Here is a 12,647-nt window from a genome sequence, read left to right as displayed (position 1 = left end):
CGCTTTACCGTCTGAGTCACCAGGGAAGCCATCATGCAAAATGCCAGACTGGATGAAGTACAACTGGAATCAAGATTGCCAGGAGAAATATCAATAACCTCAGGTACACAGATGACACCACCCTTTTGGCACAAAGTGAAGAGAAACTAAAGAGCTTCTTGATGAAAGTGAAAGAGGAGAGTGAAAAAGTTGGCTTAAAACTCAGCATTCCGAAAACGAAGATCATGACATCCAGTTCCATCACTTCATGGCAAATAGATGGGGAAACAATGGAAACAGTGACAGACTTTGTTTTCTTGGGTTCAAAATCACTGCAGATGGTAACTGCAGCCATGAAATTAAAAGACACTTGCTCCTTGGGAGAAAAGCTATGACCAACCTAGACAGCTTATTAAAAAGCAAAGACACTACTTTGCCAACAAAGGTCCATCAAGTCAAAGCTATAGTTTTTCCAGTAGTCATGTATAGATGTAAGAGTTGGATCATAATGAAAACTGAGCGCTGAAGAATTGATGCTTTTGAATTGTGGTGTTGGAGAAGACTCTTGAGAGTCCCTTGAACAGCAAGGAGATCCAACCAGTCCATCCTAAAGGAAATAAGTCCTGAATATTTATTGGAAGAACTGATGCTGAAGCTGAAAGTGCAATAATTTGGCCACCTGATGCAAAGAACTGATTCATTGGAAAAGACCCTGATGCTGGGAAATATTGAAGGCAGGAGGAGAAGGGGACGACAGAGGATGAGATGGTTGAACGGCATCACTGACTCAATGGACATGAGTTCGAGCAAGCTTTGGGAGTTGGTAATGGACAGGGAAGTGTGGCGTGCTGCAGTCCATGGGGTTGCGAAGAGTCGGACATGACTGACTGAAGTAAACTGAACTGAATCCTAAAATACAAACCAAAACTTCTCTACTAAAAAAGGAAGATGCCTATTAAATGGTTTCATTACTCTGAAAATTATCTGTTGCTCTCTGAAGTTGGAGGTTTCACCCATCTGTACCTGCCCAGAGTCTCCTAGACCTGCTCATGGCTTGAGCCCCTGGACACACTGAGCCTCAGTACTCCAAGAAGCACACACTCAGTACAACTCTTCCAGCATCTGCTGTGGATCCAGTCCAAGCTTCCCACGGGTCTCATATGCTGATTCTCATGGCTATACGTCCAAGAGCTCTTTCATTAGCAGACTGACAATAACAAGATCTGCCTTACGCTCCACATCAGCAGATATGTGATGAGCACATAAACCACGAAAAGGGAAAAAAATGTTCTCATGTGCCACAGTGGTACATGTGGGACATCCCCATGTCAAACTCCATTGCCAAATAAAATACAGAATGCCTAGTTAAATTTTAATTTCACACAAGCAATGAATAATTTTAATATGAGTATAAATATATCAGTATTAGTATAAATATTATTCTATGTAATTTATGTCCATGAGATATTTTATATACACTTATCCAAGCTTCAAATTTAAATGGACATCCAGCATCTGATTTGCTAAATTTGGCAACTCTACCTATGAGTAGTCAGGCCTAAGTGGTCTCTGACCTCAAGGGGCCTAGTCTTGGGGAGTCAGACATGCAAACCTCAATTTAAAAGAAAATTAATACATTCTCATTAAAGATGTTATGAAGTGCTTTGGGATTTCAGGCACAGAAATGCCTAATTTTGAATGGGGGGAATAAAGACACAGCGATGGCTTTTTATTTTACAGCTGAAATGAAATCAGTAGCTAGTTGGCCGTGTGCAAGGCATGAGGTGCTAGGGAAATAGGGCATAAATACAGGCAAAAGTAGTAAACTATATAAAATAAAAATGTCAGAAATATCATAAGGGAATCCATGACTAATTACTAAATAGTTTGTGAGTAGTGTTATGTCAGAGGGCCTCACTTGTTGCTTCTTACACTGCTCATTGGAAATAGATCTGATTTCTATAATCAGAGGAGAATTTCTCACAGACTTGGATAGAAAATCAAGTGCGTTCTTGCTCCCAATGCATTTTACACATACTCTTATTACTTACTCTTCAAATCTCTAACATTTCTGTGTTGTCTTTTAGGCTATGCATTCCTCACAGGCAAGGTCTTTTCTTTTCATTCTTTTTATTTTCTAAGCTCCCAATTAACATGTGTTACAGTGTAGGTACTCAGCAAATACTGAACTGACTTTGTTTGCAGGAAATGCCCCTTCAGGGGAAATAAACTTAAAGTGCTGAAAAGTGAAGTGGTACCTGTGCACATAACCTGTGTGTATAGTTTTTGTTTAACATGCAGGATTACCCTAACCCTAACCAGCAGTATACCACAGAGGCCTACAGCTACAAAGCCATTATTTAATTTTAGTCACAATGACAATAATGAGGAATGAAGAAAACTTGGATAATAGGAACAGAATTCACAAACCAAAATTTTTATAGCATAGAAGATTGTTCACTTGCGGTTACACATTTCATCATAAAATAAGCTTTTATCATTTTAATTCCTTCCGTTTCAAGTTTTGTATCTCCAATCATTTAATCTCATGCATGTTACCTAAAATACTGACAAAATGACCATACCTGCATCTTGATATTTTGAATTCTTTTTTTGTTCTTTCTACATTATTCTACTTTTTTCCAACACAAAATGAAATATTATATATGCATACTCACAGAAATATACGCAAATATAAATCCCTGGTGGCTCAGTGGTAAAGAATCTGCCTGCCAGTGAAGAAGATGTAGGTTCAGTCCCTGGGTCAGGAAGATCCCCTGGAGAAGGAAATGGCAACCCACTCCAATATTCTTGCCTGGGGAATCCCATGGACAAAGGAGCTTGGTGGCTTAGAGTCCATGGGGTCTCATGATAATTGGACATGAATTAGCAACTAAACGACAACAGCATGTATATGTAAAGCCTGAAAGAAGAGCCCCATAAAAGCTAGGAAAGCTAATTAATATTAATTGATTATAGTTATTTGAGGAGAAACAGATTTCGTGTGCTCTTCTCTTTTATACATTCCAATTTTCAGCAACTTCACTCTATTGGTCATTCTTAGCTATAATTACCTACATTATTACCACTTATTTTTCCATTATCCTTATTAAAGCAAAAAAATGTATGTGTGTGTGTGTATTAGAGAGGGACATGTATAAGTATATAGCATGGGATATTATATTTTAAATGTGTATTTTGTATGTAGGTACAAATATAAAATGCATAAAGTGTATATATATGATGTAACATGGATGATTTTTTAAAAAGTGTTCTGTGTATGCACATAATTTTGCTTGAAAATGAAGTTTGATCTTAAGGTGTAGATTCATCCATGTTTCATAGAATACTAGGTACTCTGTGGGTGCTTAATGATAAATAATAGTAGTCTGCCTTTATCAGTTTATTCTCTATCTGCAATTAAGTGATGGGGTGCCAAATTATGTATCAAGAAGTTTTTACTAGGTTATATTTTTTCTAGGCAGCAGGTGCAGGATTTACAACATGTTATGCATTATAGATCTTCCTCAGAACAACTTACTATTTGGTTTAAATAGATAAAATTCTGACCTAGATTCTGCAGTGAGATTGTCATGGCTAAAAGCAGCAGTCAGCCTGTCTGCCTTTGCTTTCTTTCTCTTTCTCTACTTCAATATCATTACTTCTTGTGAAATAAATAAGGCTTTTGCATTTCTGAGTAAATTATTCTTGCCCTTAAAACTGGCAAAAATTCACTACACCAATTTTAAGTTTTGGTATCAGCAACTCTTTGGTGAGTTTATTTTCTATTTGTATTTGAGGTGTATTTTGCTGAGTGTTTTTAAAATTTTGGACTCAAATATACATTATATTTTAATTGTCACAAATAAAAGACATACCATTTCTAAAGCAGAGTGACAAAAGGAGAGGAATTATTTTGTTTGAAAGACAGATGGCTGGAAAATGAGGCACTGATCAAATTAATCATAGAATATTTTTTTTTTTTTTTATACCCATGGCTTCATGGCATCACTGACTCCATGGATGTGAGTCTCAGTGGACTCCGGGAGTTGGTGATGGACAGGGAGGCCTGGCGTGCTATTATTCATGGGGTCACAAAGAGTTGGACACGACTGAGCGACTGATCTGATCTGATCTGATAGAGCTTATTACAGCAAAAGGATGCAGATTGAAATCAACAAAGGGAAAAAGCACATAGGGCAAAGTCCAGGAGACACCAAATGCAAGCTTCCAGGTGTCGCCTCCCAGCAGAGCAATGGGGACATGCTGGATTCTCCCCGTAGTGGTGTGTGAGAACACATACAAAGTACTGCCAGCCAAGGGAGCTCACCCAAACCTTGGTGTCCAGGTTTGTATTGAGGGATCTATCATGTAGTCATGCTGTGCTGTGGCTGACTCCAGCAACCCAGACTGTAGCCCCGAGAGGAAAACAGGCATCCAACACAAACCCCATTGTTAACATAAACTGCTGCTGCTGCTGCTAAGTCACTTCAGTCGTGTCCAACTCTGTGAGATCCCAGAGATGGCAGCCCACCAGGCTTCCCCGCCCCCGGGATTCTCCAGGCAAGAACACTGGAGTGGGTTGCCATTTCCTTCTCCAATGCATGAAGGTGAAAAGTGAAAGTGAAGTTGCTCAGTCGTGTCCAACTCTAGCGACCCCATGGACTGCAGTCCACCAGGCTCCTCTGTCCATGGGATTTTCCAGGCAAGAGTACTGGAGTGGGGTGCCATTGCCTTCTCCGAATCATAAAATCTTAGACTGTATCCTAGATACATCTAGTCTAACTGTTCATCTAAAGAAGTCCTCTTGAGGGAGAACAAGATTGCAGAGGAGTAGGTGAATGTGGCGTACATCTCTCTCCACGGATACATCAGGAATACACCTTCAGACGCAGAAGTGCATGCAGAACACCAGCTGGGAACGGACAGGAGTACCTGACCAGAGGAAAAGAATATATGCTACTGCTAAGTCTCTTCAGTCGTGTCTGACTCTGTGTGACCCCATAGACGGCAGCCCACCAGGCTCCACCATCCCTGGGATTCTCCAGGCAAGAACACTGGAGTGGGTTGCCATTTCCTTCTCCAATGAATGAAAGTGAAAAGTGAAAGGAAGTTGCTCAGTAAGTGTCCGACTCTTCGTGACCCCATGGACTGCAGCCTACCAGGCTCCTCTGTCCATGGGATTTTCCAGGCAAGAGTACTGGAGTGGGTTGCCATCGCCTTCTCCAAAAGAATATATAGAACTATGTAAAACTCAGTAAGATGAAGGAACTAGGGGGGAAAACAGGAGTGTTAGTAGGAATGGACCTGCCCTCTGTGGGTGGGGGAACTGAAGCAGGGATCCAATCCCCACATCAGGGCAACTGTCTAAGTCAAAGGAGAAACATTTAAGGCTTGGAGTGAAACAGCTGATCTGTGGCAGCCTAAATGGAACAAGAATCAGACAGTCCTTGCCGCAGCCATACATACCCCAGACAGAGACAGGGTCCCCTGGAAGGCACAGTGGCTGGGAGCTGGAGTCTGGGGAGTGTGGAGTGATCCCAAGGCAAGGGCTGCTGTTGATTGTGGAGAGATGGGTCAAGGGGAGGTGAGGGAGGAGACTGAGTGGCAAATACCTGTGGAGGAAAGCTGGCAGCCATGGAAGCAAGGTGATATTGCTGAGTCATGCTTAGGGGCTGGAGCCATCATCACCATAGCCTGTCTCTCTCCACAGGCCAGCATTGGGAACTGAATAATAGAGAGGCTGGCCCATCAAACACACCTGAGGCACTGAACTACACAGCAGGACCCCACCCAGGGTGCCCCTGTAAGTGCCTGATGCACCAATCTACAGAGTAGGACACCAGCCAGGGGGCCCCTCTATGTGCCTGATGCTCCAAACAACAGAGAAGGACCCCAGGCAAGGAAGCCCTCTAAGTGTCTGAAGGGGTGGAGCTACAGAGAAAGGCTGGCCAAAGAGGCCTTCTGATCGCCAGCTACAAGAGGCTCGTAAAAAGACTCTGATGGGGCCATAATTCCTGCGGTAGAGGCAGACCGTGTTCCTGCACACTTGGTGCCACCAGGGTACCTGCAAGCCTGGCAGCTGTGCCACCTTCATATTCAACTCTCACTGGGGTAGAGCTGCCACAGGCAAAAAAATCTTGTGTCTATGCATGCAGGGTCACTTTGGTCGTGTCTGACTTTTTGCGACCCTGTGGACTGTGGCCTGCCAGGTTTCTCTGTCAGGGAGGGGGGTTCTCCAGGCAAGAATACTGGAGTGTATTGGCCAATACTGGTTGCTATATCCTTCTAGAGCACTGTATTTCCTGCTGCCCTCGCTGCCAACTGAGTACCTGCTGTTGTCAGAACCCCTGCGACCCAAGCAGCTGCACCACCTCCACACCTGGCCCTCACAAGGGCAAACCCAAGCCCTCCAGGGCAGCCTCAGGAGCAAACCCCAGTGGACAAACCACATGCAGAGGTGGAAATAAAACCACAATAGAAACCCAGGGGCAGTGTGGCTAAGGAAGAAGACCCAAAACCTTCCCACCAGCTGTACAAGCTGCAGATTAAATCCACACAATCAACTAGGCAGACTCTGTGTCTGTGGAATATATTAAAGAGCTCCCACAAAAGAAAAAACACTAGTTCTGATAGCTGTGGACATTGAAGGCAAAGACACACAGGAGTAGGACCAGATGAGAATCTGAGCTGCCCCCACAGCAGGTCCAGAGATCAGCACAATGTTGGAGGGCATCCTAGGGAGGTGAGCTGGACTGTGACTCCCAGTGAGGGAAAGGACTCTGACGGCAGAGACTCAAGAAAAACTTTTATTGTTCTTATATTTTGAATTGCTCTGTAGATTCTTTTAGATTTTTAAAATCTTTTTCCCCTTCCCTCCCCCCTCTATTGTAGTTGTCGATTTTATTGGCACTATGACATCTAATTAAGCTTTTGAGCTATTTTTTTTCTTAGTCGCATTTTTAATTGCATTTATAAACCTCTGCCTCTATGTGGGGATTTGCAGTTCTATGGAGATTTCCTTTTTTGTTTTTCCTTTCCTCTTACAGTTAATCTTTAATGTATATAAATCTTCTTTATCTACCTCTATTTAACTTTGCATAACTATTCTTTCTTAATTTTCTTTCTTTCCTTTCCTCTCAACATATTCGCTAGTTATATTTTCATTGCTCTATTCCCCAATTGGCATCTTGCTCCAGTTTTGTTTTCCAGTTTGTGCTTTAGTTAGTTTTGTCCTAGTAGATATAATTTTTGGTTTCCTTTGTTCGTTGGGTCACTCTACTGTACATAATTTTTATTGGACTGTTTTGATATTGCTTATGGGTGTATATGTATATGAGTGTATTCAGTCACACTTTTTATTGCTTTTATAAACCTCTGCCTGTACCTTGTGTTTTTACAGTTCTATAGAGTTTTTCTTTTCTCCCCCTTTTTTTCCTTCTTCTGTTTTTTTTTCTTTTTTTTTAAATAATTTTGAGTTTTAATTTTTTTAAGCCTAGTATATTTTATCTGCATTTATTCCTTTGTTTGCCTTTCCTACTGTTTTTTCCCCTTGCAGTTAATCCCTAATGTATATATATATCTTCACTGTCTACCTCTATTTAACTTTGCATATCCAGTCTTTATTAATTTTCTTTCTTTCCTTTCCTCTCAACAATTTGTTAGTTTCATTTTCATTGCTTTATTCCCCAATTGGCACCTTGCTTAAAGTTTTGTTTTCTGCTGCTAAACTGCTAAGTCGTTTCAGTCGTGTCTGACTCTGTGCGACCCCATAGACAGCAACCCACCAGGCTCCCCTGTCCCTGGGATTCTCCCGGCATGAACACTGGAGTGGGTTGCCATTTCCTTCTCCAATGCATGAAAGTAAAAAGTGAAAGTGAAGTCACTCAGTCGTGTCCAACTCTTCACGATCCCGTGGAATGCAGCCTACCAGGCTCCTCCGCCCATGGATTTTCCAGGCAAGAGTACTGGAGTGGGGTGCCTTTGCCTTCTCATGGGTGTATATGTGTATATTCCATTATTTTAATTATTACTTGCCTGATTTTTTAACTGCCATTTGTCTGGGGTTTATCTTTGCTTTCTCATTTCTGGATATTTGTTTTAATGCCATAACAAACCATTTAACACCATAACAAACCCCTTAATACCATAAGAAACCATATGTGGAATCTTTGTTCCAGACCAGAGATCAAGCCCTGAGCCTTTGGAACGGGAGCACTGGCTCCAAGACCCGAGAGTACCAAAGAACTAACCCTAGGGAGTATCAAATAGTGAGAACTCACACAAAGGAAACCACTTGAATACAAAACCCGGCATCACCCGACCACCAGTGGCACCCTGTGCAGGACACCTTATCAAATCAACAAACAAAACAAAAATAAAATCCCAATCATCATCAGACAGGATGACCACCTCACTCAGCCTTGTCCATCAGAGGAAAAGCAAACAAACAAAAACTCAGCACAAATCTCACCCTATATGAAGCTTACACAAACCACTGGACTAACCTTAGGAGGGCAGAAACCAAAAGGAGGAAAGAACTCAACCTTGAAGCCTGGGAAAAGGAGCCCTCAAACACAATAAGCTAAAAAAAAAAAATAATGAAAAGGCTGAGAAATACTACACAAATGAAGGAACAAATTATAAACACAGAGTCCAAATAAATGAAGAGAAAATAGGCAAACTACCAGAAAAAGAATTCAGAATAATAATAGTAAATATGACCCAAAACCTTGAAAACAAAGTGGAGAAAATGCAAGAATCATTTAACAAAGACCTAGAAGAATTAAAGAATAAACATACAGAGACAATCAACACAGTTACTGAAATTAAAAATACTCTAGAAGGAATCAATAGCAAAATATCTGAAGCAGAAGAACAAATTAGTGAGCTGGAAGATAAATTGGTGGAAATAACTACTGAAGAGCAGAATCAAGTAAAAAGAATGAAAAGAACTGAGGATAGTCCCAGAGACCTCTGTGACAATATCAAATGCATTGAATTATAGTGGTCCCAGAAGAAGAGAAAAAGAAAAGGTATAAGACAATTTTTGAAGAGATTATAGTTGAAAATTTCCCCAACATGAAAAAGGAAATAGTCAATCAAGTCCAAGAGGAGCAAAGAGTCCCACATAGGATAAACCCAAGGGAAAACACACCAAGACACACACTAATCAAACTAACAAAGATTAAAGACAAGAAAAAAATATTAAAAGCAGCAATGGAGAAGCAACAAGTAGCATACAAGGGAAACCCCATGTGTTTCACAGCTGATCTTTCAGCAGAAACTCTTCAGGCCAGAAGGGAATGGCAGGATATATTTAAAGTATTGAAAGGGAAAAATCTACAACCAAGATTACAGTATCCAGCAAGGATCTCATTCAAAATTGATGGAGAAATAAAAAGCTTTTCAGACAAGCAAAAGTTAAGAGAATTCAGTAAGCCAGCCAGCTTTACAACAAATGTTAAAGGGAATTATACAGTCATGAAATACAACAGAAGAAAAAAGATCTACAAAATCAACCCCAAACAATTAAGGAAATGGCAATAGGAACATATATATCAATAATTACTTTAAATGTAAATGGATTAAATGCTCCAACCAAAAGACACAAATTGGCTGAATGGATACAAAAACAAGACCCATATATATTCTGTCTACAAGAAACCCACTTCAGACCTAAAGACACATATAGACTGAAGTGAGAGGATGGAAAAATAGATTCCATGCCAGTGGGAAGCAAAAGAAAGCTGGAGTAGCAATCTTCATATCAGACAAAATAGACCTTAAAATAAAGAAGATTACAAGAGATAAGGAAGGACACTACATAATGATCAAGGATCAATCCAAGACGTAACAATTGTAAATATCTATGCACCCAACCTAGGAGCAAGTCAATACATAAGACAAACACAAAAGACATAAAAGGAGAAATTGACAGTAACACAATAATAGTAGGAGACTTTAACACCCCAGTTACACCAATGGACAGATCATCAAAACAGAAAATAAGGAAACACAAGTCTTAAATAATACATTAGATGAGATGTATCTCATTGATATATTCAGGACATTCCATTCAAATAATACACCTTCTTCAGTGCACATGGAACATTCTCCAGGATAGACCACATCTTGGGTCACAAATCAAACCTCAGTAAATTTAAGAAAATTGAAATCATATCAAGTATCTTCTCTGACCACAATGCTCTGAGACTAGGTATCAACAAGAAAAAAACTGTAAGAAACACAAACACATGGAGATTAAACCACACACTTCTAAATAATCAACAGGTTATGTTGAAATCAAAAGGGAAATTGAAAAAATTTGTAGAAACAAATGACAGTGAAAACATAACTCAAAACCTATGGGATGCAGCAAAAGCAGTTCTAAGATGGAAGTTTATAGCAATACAATCCTACCTCAAGAAACAAGAAAAATATCAAACAGACAACCTAACTTTACACCTAAAACAACTGGAAAAAGAAGAAACCCCCCCCCCAAAAAAAACACCCAAAATTAGTAGAAGGAAAGAAATCATAAAAATCTGAGCAGAAATAAATGAAAAAAAAAATGAAAGAAACAATGGTAAAGATTAATAAAATTAAAAGCTGATTCTTTGAGAAGATAAAATTGACAAACCTTTGGCCAGGTTCATCAAGAAAAAAAGAGAGTAGAATAAAATCAACAAAATTAGAAATGAAAAAGGAGAGGTTACAACAGACAATGCAGAAGTACAAAAGATTATAACAACTATATGGCAATAAAATGGATAACCTGGAAGAAATGGACAGATTCTTAGAAAAGTTCAAATTCCAAGACTGAACCAGGAAGAGATATAAATTATGAACAACCCAATAACAAGCACTGAAATTGTAGGTGTAATCAAAATTCTCCCCAAAAACAAAAACCCAGGACCAGATGGCTTCACAAGAGAATTCTATCAAACATTTAGAGAAGAGCTAATACCTATCCTTCTAAAACTCTTTCAAAAAATTGCAAAGGAAGGAACACTTCCAAACTCATTCTGAGGCCACCATCACCCTGATACCCAAACCAGACAAAGACCATACAAAAAAAGAAAACTACAGGCAAATTTCACTGATGAACATAGATAAAAAAAAAATCCTCAACAAAATTTTAGCAAACAGAATTCAACAACACATCAAAAATCTCATTCACTATGATCAAGTTGGATTTATTCCAGGGATGCAAGGATTCTTCAATATATGCAAATCAATCAATGTGATACACCACATTAACAAATTGAAAGATAAAAAGCACATGATAATCTCAATAGATGCAAAAAAAAAAGCCTTTGACAAAATTCAGCATCCATTTATGATTAAAATGCTTCAAAAATTGGGCAAAGACGGAACCTACCTCAACATAGTAAAAGCCATATATGATAAGCCTATAGCAAACATTATTCTCAATGGTGAAAAACCGAAAGCATTCTCCTGAAGATCAGGAACAAGACTAGGGTGTCCTCTTTCATCACTATTATTTAACATAGTTCTGAAAGTCCTAGCTACAGCAATCAGGGAAGAAAAAGAAATAAAAGGAATCCAGATCAGAAAAGAAGTAAAGCTCTCACTGTTTGCAGATGACATGACACTGTACATAGAAAACCCTAAAGATTGTATCAGAAAATTACGACAGATAATCAGTGAATTTAGCAAAGTTGCAGGATACAAAATCAATACACAGAAATCACTTGCATTTCTACATACTAAAAATGAAAAATCAGAAAAAGAAATTAAGGAATCAATCTCATTCACCATTGCAACAAAAAGAATTAAAGATATAAATATCTAGGAATAAACTTAGCTAAGGAGACAAAAGAACTGTACACAGAAAAGTATAAGACACTGATGAAAGAAATCAAAGATGACATAAACAGATGGAGAGAGATTTCATGTTCCTGCATAGGAAGAACAATATTGTGAAAATGACTATATTATCAAATGCAATATACAGATTCAATGTGATCACTATCAAATTACCAATGGCATTTTTCACAGAACTAGAACAAAAAATTTCACAATTCATATGGAAACACAAAAGACCCCGAATAGCCAAAGCAGTCCCAAGATAGAAGAAAGGAGCTGTAGAAATCAACCTTCCTGACTTCAGATTATACTACAAAGATACAGTCATCAAGACAGTATGGTACTGACACAAAAACAGAAATATAGACCAATGCAACAAGATAGAAGGCTCAGAAATAAACCCATACACCTATGGGTCCCTTATTTTTGACAAAGGAGGCAAGAATATACAGTGGGGCAAAGACAGCCTCTTCAATAAATGGTTCTGGGAAAACTGGACAGCTACATGTAAAAGAATGAAATTAGAACACTTCCTAACACCATACACAAAGGTAAACTCAAAATGGATTAAAGACCTAAATGTAAGACCAGAAACTATAAAACTCTTAGAGGAAAACATAGGCAGAACACTCAATGACATAAATCAAAGCAAGATCCTCTCGGACCCACCTACTAGAGTAATGGAAATAAAAACAAAAGTAAACAAGTGGGACCCGATTAAACTTAAAAGCTTTTGCACAGCAGAGGAAACTATAAACAAGGTGAAAAGACAACCCTCAGAATGGGAGAAAATAATAGCAAATGAAACAAGTGACAAAGGATTAATTTCCAGAATA

Source organism: Bos taurus, chromosome 6 (genome assembly GCF_002263795.3).
Source record: "Bos taurus isolate L1 Dominette 01449 registration number 42190680 breed Hereford chromosome 6, ARS-UCD2.0, whole genome shotgun sequence".
Taxonomy (NCBI): domain Eukaryota; kingdom Metazoa; phylum Chordata; class Mammalia; order Artiodactyla; family Bovidae; genus Bos; species Bos taurus.
Note: the sequence above shows the minus strand (reverse complement) of the source record.